General features: G+C 46.1%; 1 protein-coding gene across 1 annotated transcript in view; it reads left to right on the top strand.

Moving 5' to 3' along the window:
* The window catches only part of ELM1 (fission ELM1-like protein (DUF1022)), a 52,645-nt gene that overhangs the window by 14,579 nt on the left and 24,803 nt on the right, over positions 1-13,263 (top strand). The window lies entirely within an intron of this gene.

Raw genomic sequence — 13,263 nt, 5'->3', positions numbered from 1 at the left:
GAGGTCACTGACAGTAACGCTTTACAAAACCTCCTATTGTACTCCAGCAGGCTCTTGCACGAAGCTGAAGTAAGCTGGTGCCAATTTGTTAGGACGTCGGCTTTAAATTCATTTGATAGCCAGGCAGATGCAAACATTTGCTTGAAGTAAACCCAAGTGGCGGGTGCCTGTCCTTGCATTAACAATGTCGTCCACCATGTAAGCGCATTGTCCTTTAAGAAAGTGGCAGCTTTCCTGACCTTCGAGGCCTCTGTAAAATTCCCTCCCGCATAAGCTGTATCAAACTGCTGGAGGAAAGTGAGGGCCTTTGTCTTATTCGAAACCACTGAAGGTATTGAACTTTACCGCTGCACCATCTTCTTTGTAAGCCTTCGCCTTCTCTAGTGCCCCCAAGTTGTCATACGGAATGGTCTGGAACATGGGCACTGTAGTAGGCATGATCGGCACGTGCTGGCCATTCACATTTTGCGTCAGAGGTGCGATATCTGGCTGCTGTCCAGAAAAACCAGCCATGCCAAAATGACCTTGTGGCACCCCAAACTGGCCGTGGTTGCTCTGAAAACCTTGCTGCATGCCGATACTACCATACATGGGGTTTGGCATGATGCCTTGCATACCCCCGAACACTGTTCCTGGCATGTACAGCTGACTTGCAGGCGCATAACTAGCCATACTTTGGAACACTGATCCACCCCCGAAATACCCAGGATGTACCGTGGGTGGTGGAAAAACTGAGTGCATTGCCTGATATCCAGCTCCCTGTCCATTCAAGACAGCATGCTGGCTCTGAAAGGTGGCGGGCTGAACTGGCATAACCTGTGGAATAGGCGTTCTAGCCACCTGTTCAAGCACGGGAGGAACCTGCTTTGGAGCCCCCGACTCCGCAACATGAGAGTGTTCCCTTTCCTCCTGCGCCACATGAACCTCCTGCGCCACATGAAGTACCTGGGCTTGAGCATCAACAAGCTCCGTATGCGGCATAAGTTGCCTATTTTGCTGTTGCACTGGTGGCGCTTGCAAGAATTCCATAAACCTCGGATTCTGCACCAGCTGCGAAAAGACATTCACTGCGGCAACTAACTCAGTCTTGAACGCATCATCCTCAAGTTGCCCAGTCATAAAGCCCTGTACTACTGGAGGGACATTCACATTGACATGAGGTACAGACTGACGTGGCCGTGAGCTCTCGCCAATCTCAAAAACCATAGGAATCTCCTGCCTATCCTTTGAAGAGGAACCCTCTTCCATAATTCCCTTCCCCTTGTCGGCCATAGTGTAATCCCCGCGTTCCTGCACTCCGTGTCTTTATCCCAAAACAATCCAGGCTCACTCTTTAAGGAAAAAGTGATTGATGTCCCGGCGATGGAACCATGAAACCGGCCCGTAGGGCGATAGGCATTGGCTTTCACACGAAATTCTTTACTTTAAACACACACACACAGAGCACTTTGCAAAGAGAACCTGCGACGGGAATTAACACTTGAATACACACGGCTCGGAAGCTAGAATGCTCCGAGCAAACACCGACAACCTGTAGGCCCCAAAATTGGCGCCCCTTTCGGTATTTCTTTATTCTTTATCAAAGGGAATAAAACGTGTGATCTCCCACAAGCTGCCCCGCACAATCTAGGCTAAGAAACACCTGTTCTGGCCCGATTTCGGCAGCATAACTGTACTAGGATGCTTCACAGTCAGTATCCCCACACAATAGGTGACTTTCCCGACGCATACGGACACTTTGCAAAACCTGGCGAGAATCTGCAGCACGCTGAATTCTCTGTTTTCTGCCCCGAAAATGCGCCAGTTCACCTGTACAGCGGTCCCCTTGTGTCCCCGTACCTCCTGGGGGTATTAGGGTCCCTTTAGGGCTGAAACCCTAAACCTGCAAAAATACACAGCAGGCTGTAATTCCCTGTTTTGGCCTCCGTTTCGCGTGCGGTCGCATCCGTAGCAAGACCTCGAGCTCCCACACCTGTAGGGCTACTTGCCCTTTGAATCGGACGAGATTTCTGGCGTGAAACCTCTCCGAATTCACCTGTACCTGCGGGGGATTAGCCGCTAGCTAATCCAGTACTTGTGCAAGAGGCTCTTGCCTCGGCAATCACGCATGAACCCACATAGCTGTACATTGGTCAAATGAAAAGCCCACTAGTGGGGCATAACATACTGCTCGTAGGGGAGAGAGAGGGCAGTGCGTAGCGTGCAGGGCATCACTGCTGGCACTGCACTGACATAAGAGGGAAAGGAAGCACTCCATAGCTCTTAACCTGTGTGACAGATTGCATAATGAGGCCTCTCCCAGCTTAAAAATCAGCGCCCATTTTTCTGCAAGAGGCAAGTGCATGAGAATTTGCCACTTGGGGCATTTTCAAGCATTTTCCCGTTTCGGGTTCGCCGCTTAAAAATATCCTGACCGGTTGCCTAGTTGACTTCGCGGTAGAGTTGTAAAATGTTCCCCTAGTCATATCGGAGGTAATGACGCGAACACATTTCTCGGCCCAAAATAGCAGTTCCCTAAATTTTAGGAGATGCTTCCGTTGGGCACCCACTGGTCTTCTGACCATCTATCCTCATTGGGACTGCATCCAAAAATGCCATGTGGCTCAACTATCGGATACTTTCAGTTGGTAGTCACACCTTGACTTTAAGTCTTTATTGAGTTCACTTCCTAGTATCCACCAACTTGCTAAGTGCGACTGGGGGACCTATATGATCTTGCTATGAGCCTAGACATCCTCTTACCATACGAATTCCAGTGCCGACCACTTCCCGTCTGTGGGTGAAACTACCGTTCACATTGGCCATACAATGTCTGACCGTTTGCTACTTCAAAAAGAGGGTCTCAAAACAAATAAAATATACCCCATTGGAAAGAAACCAACAACCAAGGTTAGCAGTTGCCACATCTTTGTGACATGGTTAATAACTGCCACGTCCTCGTGACAAACGCTAGCTGGTGGGGCTGCCTTGCGATGCTGCTTGGGGTCAAAACGCTAGGTCTATGGTCTCCGGCGATGAAGCTTGCTGATGACAAAAACGCTAGTGCTAATGTTGACTGCTTGAGAGAAAATGCCCCCAAGGGGTTCTTGCTTGAGAAGTTGTCTGTTGAGCGGTGTAGCTCTTGCTGCCTCTTTTGCCAATTAGTGCTAGTTTAGGTTTGCTTATATACAAACTTACTCAATTTGCCGTACCTACTTTCCAACAAAAGTCACCTAAAAATAATAAGTGAAAAATATCAAAAATCGGGAAAATAGGCTAAATGCACTGGAAAATTCGCCTGAAGGATTCTGATGGGAATGCTTATGATCATGCTGTTTGCAACCAGAGGATATGAATCTACACTAAGTGTCTGGACATGCACGGTCTGCGAATAGACTCACAAAAGTGCCAGATCACTTCTAAATCTAGACCGACTGGATTGACTGAACCGTTGTCGTGTTGTAGCTTGTCCACGGACACAGGGTTGGATGTGTCACGTGACATCCCCTCCTTTTCAAAGTGAGGTACCGGTACCAAATTGTATGGCGTCGAGAAAGATCGCCAATAGCATCCAGAATCCTGGAAGGGACTCTTCGCCGGCCCACTCTGATGTGTAGGTCGTGCGGTACTTGAAGTTCATAAAGGTCTGCAACGCTTGCTTCTTTGGGCCGCGCCGAAAGCGACAAATTCTTCTGTGTCTCCTTCAATGCTTCAACTTCGTCGAGTGTCATGCTTCTTTCTTCTTCAAGAATCTCCATGGCTGAAAATTCCTGAAACCATTTCCAACACAAAACCATGAACATACCTATTCCATGTAAAGTGAATGGAAAAAATCTTGTCGTCCTAGTAGACTGTGCATGCAATGTAGATGAACCAATAGACAGAGTGCCAAACCGTTCACCACACACACGCAAACAATGAGGTCGGATCTTTCTCTTATGATCTAGAGCAATCAACTGTGGCAATTCACAACGGAAATGTTTGGTGCTCATACTTTCATGTGCTCTTTCCTCAATTGTGTCACGCCAAGGAAGGGACATTAAATGTGACTTCCTTGAATGCATACTTTTCAGCTTTTCCGCATACATACGCGCTCATTCATGAGTGAAACGTGCTCAACGTAGAATATGTCATGCCTAGGAAAAGGGATCACATAAAGACGTTGACTAAAATACAGGAAACGATCACGAATGAAACACTCGAACAATGCCTGCGTATCAATCATTCGAACATATAATACTTCTTGTGAGGGTTCTTTGGACCGAGGCTCGAGAGCCAAGATCGGTTCTTCAGGATCTATCGAATCTTCTTGTGGGGGATCTGTGGACCTCGACTCGAAAGCCAAGATCGATTCTTCGTGATTGATCGAATCTGTAACGATGTTAGCTTCGCTAGAAAAAGCATCAACTAACACATCTTCCTTGTGAACAATCACATCATCTTCATGCAAATCATCATGCTTGTGAGAAATCACATCTTGATCATGCAAATCATCATGCTTATCATTAACATCCAAATCATCATGCTCATCATTTTCAATCAACTCATCATGCTTCTCATAATCATGCAAATCCTGTGTGTCATGCTTTGGAGAAGAAGAGACCGAGAGAGTCTCCTTTCCCCAAATCTCTTGCATTTGTGCCTGAACTTGAGAAAAGAGTCGTCAGAACTTTTCGTTTTGTCGGTCGCTCTGTTCTTGTCTTGCTTTGGCTTGCTTTCTTGCTGCTTCTCTTTTTGCTCTTCTTTCTGGTGTTTGCGTTCCATTTCTGCCATTCTTTCTGCATGTCTTGCTTCGCGTTCTATATAGGAGTTAGTGCAATCCTTGACGTAGATGGGGAAGGGGGAGGGTCGGAAAAACCTCTTGGTGGGGAAAATTCTTCTTCGTCTCTCTCATGCTTATCACCTCCAAGTGAAGTATCCATTCCGCTTCGAGTGATGACCATCCAGTGAAGTCTTGGGCCCTTGTGGTCTTGGGTTCTTAAGTTCACGAGGAACTTGGGTTCTTGGGGGTCTTGAGTTCTTGGGTTCTTGAAGGTCTTGAGGTTCTTGAGGTTCTTGAGGGTCTTCTTTTGCTTGCAATCTGTTTTACAGAAGGATCTTCTCTTCACCCGAGTTCTGCTCTTTTCCGCGGGCGCACCCCTTGGCGGCCTTGCGCTCACACCAAGGTTGCTTTTTCCCACCTCACGTCGATTGGCCGGCCGCTAAGTGCATGGTCCCCTCTCAATGAGTGAAAAGAGGCACAAGGGGAGGCTGGACAAGCCCTTCTTTCCTGGGATTCTTGTCACTCTTCAAAAACACGATTAGGAATCGACACGCCGAAGCAAACTTGGGTTCGTGCGACCGCAACAAGCATTTTTTTTTTTTTGTGATTCTTGTGGTTCTTTCCATGAGTGATACAAAACACTGCCAAAGCTCTGATACCAATGTAGGTGCAGCGGAATGAGTGTTTGAACTTTGCTCACGATGAGTGCTCCGAAATGTGCTCAAGGTTCCTTTTTGTTCTTGTGGAAGGGAGAGCCTTCCGTTCTTAATGAGAGAGTGCAATGATCACAACAAAGTGAATGGACATTGTGCATGCAAGTGTATGAGACTGAGAGATAGAGAGAGAAGAGAATACGACACCAGAGACGTAAAACCCTGCTCCGAAGGCCCCACTCTCTGATTGCACAATCTGATACAATGATGTTGATGCAAGTTTAATGGCTATGTCGATGTCGACGGTGTGGACGACGAGGACGAGACTATGGCTGAAAACTGAATGCTTCTATGGCGACGGCGACGATGACGACGGTGCTACCTGCTACTGTGCCTTCGTGTGCAACAAACCCTGTTTTTCTTATGGCTGAAAATGTTGGACTGTTGTCATACAATCACTGCTCTGCTGCTGTCCAGAAATGCCACTCTTGCTGGTCGCTTGTTGCTGAAAAACGCTGATGCAATGGCCACCAAAAACGTTGTCCAAAACGCTGGTAGGCTGAATTCTGTTGATGCAAAATTGCTGGTATGACTGGCTGAAAAAGGCAAGTTGCAGGGTGCAAATCGCTGATCTTGCTAGGCACTTGCTGGCTTAGGACTTCAAAAACGCTAGGGTTGCATATCTGCTTGTCGATGCAACTGTTGCAAAAACTCTAGCTGTTGGGGCTGCCTGGCGATGCTGCTTGGGGTCAAAACGCTAGGTCTACGGTCTCCGGCGATGAAGCTTGCTGATGACAAAAAGGCTACTGCTGATGTTGACTGCTTGAGGGAAAACGCCCCCAAGGGGTTCTTGCTTGAGAAGTTACCTGTTGAGGGGTGTAGCTCCTGTTGCCTCTTTTGCCAATTAGTGCTAGTCTAGGTTTGCTTATATACAGACTGACTGAACCCTTGTGCTGCTGTAGCTTGTCCACGGACACATAGGGTTGGATGTGTCACGTGACACCAGAGTTCCTTGTGAACTTAAGAACCCAAGACCACAAGAACCCACAAGAACCCACGACTTCAGTGGATGGTCTTCACTCGAAGCGGAATGGATATTTTTCTTGGAGGTGATGAGCATGAGAGAGGCGAAGAAGGATTTTCATCACCAGGAGGTTTTTCTGACCCTCCCCCTTTCCCATCTACGCCAAGGATTGCACTAACTCCTATGAAGGAGTTGCCGTAGTTGTTTATGGACAGGAAGTTAGAACACGAAGAAAGAAGGGCAGCCCTAGATCGTGACTACGAAGAAAGAAGGGAAGCCATAGATGGTGAATACGACGCAAGAATGGAAGCCATAGAGCGTGATCACGAGCGCGAGAACAAAGAAAGACAAGCAAGATTTGATCGCGAGAACATAGCAAGAATGTTAGAGATGTTGCGCCTCTTTTCTCAAGTGCAGGCGTACTCGCACAGAATCAGGAAAAGGAGACTCTCTCAGTGTCTACTTCTCCAAAGCAAGACACACACGATTTGCATGATGGTTTGAATGACAAGCATGATGATTTGCACGATGATCAAGATGTGATTTCTCACAAGCATGATGATTTGCATGATGATCAAGATGTGACTTTTCACGAGCATGATGATTTGCATGAAGATGATGTGATTGTTCACAAGGATGATGTGTTAGTTGATACTTTTTCTAGTGAAGCTAACCTCATTGCAGATTCGATCAATCACGAAGAACCGATCTTGGCTCTCGAGTCGAGGTCCAAAGAACCCACACAGGAAGATTCGACCAATCAGGAAGAAACCGATCTTGGCTCTTAAGCCTAGGTCCAAAGAAACCCCCCAGGAAGTATTATGTGTTCTCATGATTAGTCAGCATGCAGTGTTCAAGTGTTTCATTCGTGATCGTTTCCTGTATTTTAGTCAGCATCTTTTTGTGATCCCTTTTCCTAGGCATGACATATTGTACGTTGAGCATGTTTCACTCATGAATGAGCACGGATGTATGCGGATTATTCATGAAAAGATGAAATGTTTGCATTCTAGGAGGTCACATTCAATGTCTCTTCCTTGGCACGACACATTAGTCGAAGAGCACAAGAAAGAGCATCAAGCCTAGGCATTTCCATTGTGTTTTGCCACAGTTGATTGATTTAGATCAGAAACACAAGATTCGATCTCATTGTTTGCGTGTGTGTGGTGAACGGGTTGGCACTCCGTCTATTTATTCATCTACATTGCATCTACAGTCTTCAGAGAAGACGATATTTTTTCCAATCACTTTACATGGAATGGCTATGTTCATGTTCTTGTGTTGGAAGTGGTCTCGGGAATTTTCAGCCTCGGAGATTCTTGAAGAAGATGGACCTACGTCCATAGACAAAGTTGAAGCATTGAAGGAGACTCAGAAGACTTTGTCGCTTTCGGTGTGGCCCAAAGAAGCAAGCTTTGCAAACCTTTATGAAGTTCAAGTATCGCACGACCTACACATTAGAGTGGGCCGGCGAAGAGTCCTTTCGAGGACTCCGGATGTTGTTGGCGATCTCCCTCGACGCCATACAGTTCGGTACCAGTACCTCAGTTTGAAAAGGAGGGGATGTCACTTGACACATCCAACCCTAAGTGTTCGTGGACAAGCTACAGCATGACCAGGGTTCAGTTCAGTCAGGTCAGTCTAGAATAGGAAGTGTTCTGGCACTTTTGTGAGTCTATTCGCAAACTGTGCATGTCAAGACACTTAGATTAGATGCATATCCTCTGGTTGTACACAACATGACCATCAGATTTCCATCAGAACCCGTCAGGAGCATTTTTACAGTGCATAGACCTATTTTCCCTATTTTTGACATTTTTTACTTATTATTTTTAAGTGACTTTTGTTGGAAACTGGGTAGGGCAATTTTGCTAAGTTTATATAAATAGAAACCTAGCGCTAGCAATTTCTGGCAGAAGAGCAGCAGGAGCACCTTGCTCAACAGGCAACTTTCTCAGCAAGACTGACCCCGCGACAACTCTAGCGTTTTCAGTATTGCAGAAGGCCTAGCGTTTTTGCCACAGATTTGCCAGTGTTTTTGCACTTGCAGATTCACGGTGATAGCAGACAACAGATCAGCCCTAACGTTAGCAGATTTTCCCACAATAGCAGATCGGCCCTAGCGTTAGCAGATTTCCACCGCAGAACCCCAAATCAGCCTAGCGTTTTTGGATCAGCCAGAGACCTACCTTTTTCCAGATCTTCGCAACAGAAGCAGCAGTAGCACCAGCGTTTTCAGTTTCAGCAGGTAGACTCCGTAGTAGAACCCCCAAACCTCGCAGATCTCACCTTCCCGCAGCAGATCCTCGCCGCACGGTCAGATCCCACAAAGTTTGCAGATTCAGCCCAGAAAACGCAGATTTCAGCATCTGCGTTTTCAGCGCGTCGTCGTCGCATCGTCGCCATCGACATCTCACCGACATAGAGTTAGAATTCAATAGATAAAGATTTGCAGATTACAGCCATTAGCATTTTCAGATTTCAGCCCGTCTCGTTGTTGTCCTCATCGTCGTCGACATCATCGGCAAGTCCAAGCATTGTAGAGATTTGTGCAATCATAAGTAGACCGCTTTCGCCATAGAGAGTGGGGCCTTCGGAGGAGGGTTTGACAACATTCTGGTGTCGTATTCTTCTCTCTCTATCTCTCAGTCTCAGCACCTTCATTCACATTGTTCACCACTTTGTTTGTGTCCATTGCACTCTCTCATTAAAGAACGGAAGGCTTTTCCTTCCATAAGAAAAAAGGAACCTTGAGCACAGTTCGGAGCACTCATCTTGAGAAAAGTTAAACAGTCACTTCCGTTGCACCTTACAGTTGGAGGGCTTGGCCACTTATTTAAAGAGTACGAGGCCCAAAAGCTAGGCGTCTCCAAAAGCTTTTTCAAACTCGTGATCCCTAAAAGCGTAGCCCCAAAATCTACCCATTTATACAAATCTTCCACATCAGCAGCAAACAGTGCAAATGATGTAATTTTACCACGTCAGCAAGGTTAGCGTAAATTGCGGTCTAGGTGCCATGTCATCAATTTTTAGGGTTTTCAGCTGTTAGGGTTTTGGTGTTTGCCGGTTTTGTCCACTTGTGGAGAGAGAAATCCTTGTTCCTCAGGCTGCGTGCAGGTGATCCACTTATAGATGTAGGCCTCCCTTGTCTGTGCCGTGTAATGTGTAGCGGAAGTGATTGATGGTGAATGCTCAGGATAAGTGCTCCGTGCGTACTCAAGGCTCCTTTTTCTGAAAGAAAGTTCCTTTTACTTCATGAGAGATGTACAAAGACTAGAGAGAGGAGAGGATGATATTGTGAGTGAAGGTATTGTGAGTGATAGAGAGAGAAGACTAACACGAGATGAAGTCCCAAACCACCCTCCAAAGGCCCCCCTCTCTATGTGCTTTAGATTGGACAAATGCTGATACAATGGTCCTAGATGTTGAGATGTTGATGGGATCTTGCTACTGATGCTTGGATCTGAAAGGCTGGAAATGCAAAACGCTGGGGATGTGTAAGCCTGACGAGGCTATGGGCTGATTTGCTATGGTTGGGCTCGAGGACGGGCTGAAAATTGAAAAAAGCTGGCTGATCTGATGTAAGGTGCAACGGAATGAATGTTTGAACTTTGCTCAAGATGAGTGCTCCGAACTGTGCTCAAGGATTCCTTTCACTTACGGAAGGGAGAGCCTTCCGTTCCTTTAGTGAGAGAGTGCAATGGACACAAACGAAGTGAATGGACACTGTGAATGGAAGTGCATGAGACTGAGAGATAGAGAAGAGAATACGACACCAGAGACATTGTAAAACCCTCCTCCGAAGGCCCCACTCTCGTCGGGGAGACTGCTCTACTGTTGATTGCACAAACTGGTACAAACTGAATGCATGTGACTGATGCAAGTCTAGGCTAGGTCGATGTCGACGACGGCTATGGCTGAAATCTGCTACTCTTTATTTTCCGTCCAAAAATGCTATGGGCTGAAATCTGCTGTTGCCGAAAACGCTATGGAAAACGCTGATTTTACTGGTCCCTACGGCTGAAAATCTGCATCTACTGTGGGGTTGACATGGCTAGGGAAACTTGTTGAAAATGACCTGCTGAAAATCTGCAACAGACGATACCTGTATGAAAAACGCTAGGTTGGCTGATGCTTGGCGATGATCATTTGCTGAAAACGCTATGTCTTGTGGTGGCCTGGCGGTGAAGACCTGTTGAAAACGCTATGCTGAGGGAGGCTAGGCGATGCAAACCAAAAACGCTAGGACCTTCTTGATGCTCGAGGGAAAATCGCCCCCAAGGGGTTCTTGCTTGAAAAGTTGCCTGTTGAGCGGTGGAGCTCTTGTTGCCTCTTCTACCAATTAGTGCTAGCCTAGGTTTGCTTATATACAAACTTACTCAATTTGCCCTACCTACTTTCCAACAAAAGTCACTTAAATTAATAAGTGAAAAATGTCAAAAATAGGGAAAATAGGTCAAATACACTGGAAAATTCCCTTGAAGGATTCTGATGGGAATGCTTATGATCATGCTGTGTGCAACCAGAGGATATGCATCTACACTAAGTGTCTGGTCATGCACGGTCTACGAATAGACTCACAAAAGTGCCAGATCACTTCTAATCTAGACTGACTGGACCGACTGAACCCTTGTCGTGCTGCAGCTTGTCCACGGACACATAGGGTTGGATGTGTCATGTGACATCTGATGGCTGAATCTGAAAACGATGATGCTACGGCTGAATCTGCAATGGTAAGGCGAGGTTATGGATGAAAATTGCTAATGCTAGGACTGATCTGGTACTGCGGGGCTGATCGGGTACTGTGGGTTGATGGTGGGCAAAAATGCCATGGTTCTGGGGATGCTGGTGCTTGTACTGCGGGTACCTGACTTATGCTTGAGAAGTGACCCCTAGGGTCTCTTATATATGGAATTAAAGTTGGGTAGAGCAGACTGATTTGACATCCCACGACTTATAAATGCAGATAAAAGTCACTTATTAGTAAGTTATAAACCTACTGATAAGAGGTGCTTCGTATGCAATAAACTACCTAGGCTTGGTACTAATGATGTGTATGGGAACACTTCCCAGTGCCTACACCTAACATAGACCGGCTGTGCTCATGTGAAATCCGAGGGTATGCAACACTCTAAAGTGCCTGGACATGCATGTCTTGCGTACAAGCTCACAAGGGTGCAAGAACCCTAGAAGTAGGAGTTAGCTTGTCCACATGCACATAGGGTTAGATGTGCACGTGACATGGGGTGCTACCCTTGATGGTGGGTTGATTCAGTGGAGTTCCATCGCGTTAGATCCGAGATCCAGTGGCTGCCCGTGTTGCTGAGGAGGTTTGCTTGCAATTGCAGATCCATTAGCTATCGGTTTCACCTTTTCTGCCGCACCTTCACTCCTACTTGTGCGGAAGAAGGATGGCTCTTGGCTTATCTTAGATCAGCTTCAAGGATCTTGTTGTTCTTGTTGCATCGACATGAAGGGTGGTTGTAATTAGTTAGATCTGTACCAAACTGTACCAAACCTGACTTTTGATCTTTGTGAGCTCTTAGTCATCCCTTTTGAATTGACCAATGCACATGCTACCTTCAACTGGATGATGGAATAAATTTTTCGCAAGTATCAGGATTGTGCTGGTACCTTCTCTGATGGTTTGATTATTTTCTTGACAAACAAGGAAGAGCATCGACGTGATTTAGCCTTGGGCTCTCAACAATTTCACACTCACAAGTTGGTTATCAATGGCGAGAAGGGTGAGTTGTTATGGAGTATCTTGGACACATTCTTTCCAAGTATGGTTTTTGTGGATCCATCAAAAGTCAAAGCTATTCAAGAGCAGCCTCATTTGACGACAGTTTATGAAGAAAGGAGCAATTCTAACTGGTACTTTTAAAGAGGTTAATGGTTTTTGTGGATCCATCAAAAGTCAAAGCTATTCAAGAGCAGCCTCATTCGATGACAGTTTACGAAGAAAGGAGCAATTCTAACTGGTACTTTCAAAGAGGTTAATGCTTTGAAACTTTGAAGCCCATCTTATTGACCGGGCCAATTCGTGATCTTCAGAAATCTTTTGTGCTGAAGTGTAATGGTTGTGGCACTAGTAGGGGGGCGGTACTCAAGCAGGATGGACATATAGATATGAGAGTAGAAGACTATATCCTGAACAGTTGTCTTCCAAGTTCCAATATCTTTAAGGAGCTGCTTTGAGTTCGTCAGGCTCTTGAATTTTGGGAACACTAACTCTTTGGCGCCAAATTTGTGATTTCATTTTCATGTTATGTCGAAGAGAGATAATGGAGTGGCTGATGCACTTTCCTGAAAACCTTATGCAGCCTTGGTTACTATCGCTTTACATCTAGAGTTGAGATGTGATGAAGGACTTGAACACTGATGACCCCACTTTTGCCTGAACTGGTCATGTTATAAAAGTTTGATGCAGACTCCTACATGTAGGTAACAGAAGGGTTCATCTTTTTTTTTGTGGGTATCACGATCTCATCTACTGGTCGTGTTGTAAAAGTTTGATGCAGACCCCTACATGTAGGTAACAGAACATTCGGTTTTTATTTTTTTGGGTATCGTGGTCTCATCTGTTTCTTAGTCAGAAGTCCAATGAGTGCTGTATTCCTGCTGCTTGTTGGCACCCTACTTTGCTTTCTTGTTGTGACTTTACTTCCTACTGTAGGACTAGCTCACTTACTCGCTACTCTTTAAAAAAACTTATTCATTAACACCGAATATTCGGCTCCCCTCACGCCAGCCCCTAAACGAAATTACTCCCGTCCCTGCATCGCCGCACTACCCTGCCTCCATCGCTCTGCAGCTGTTCAACCCCTAGCCTCCATCGCTCT

This window comes from Adiantum capillus-veneris, chromosome 12, assembly GCF_014529385.1.
Source record: "Adiantum capillus-veneris isolate H3 chromosome 12, ASM1452938v2, whole genome shotgun sequence".
NCBI classification, from domain to species: Eukaryota; Viridiplantae; Streptophyta; class Polypodiopsida; order Polypodiales; family Pteridaceae; genus Adiantum; species Adiantum capillus-veneris.
The sequence above is the reverse complement of the archived record's forward strand: the minus strand, read 5'-3'. Positions and strand labels throughout refer to the sequence as shown.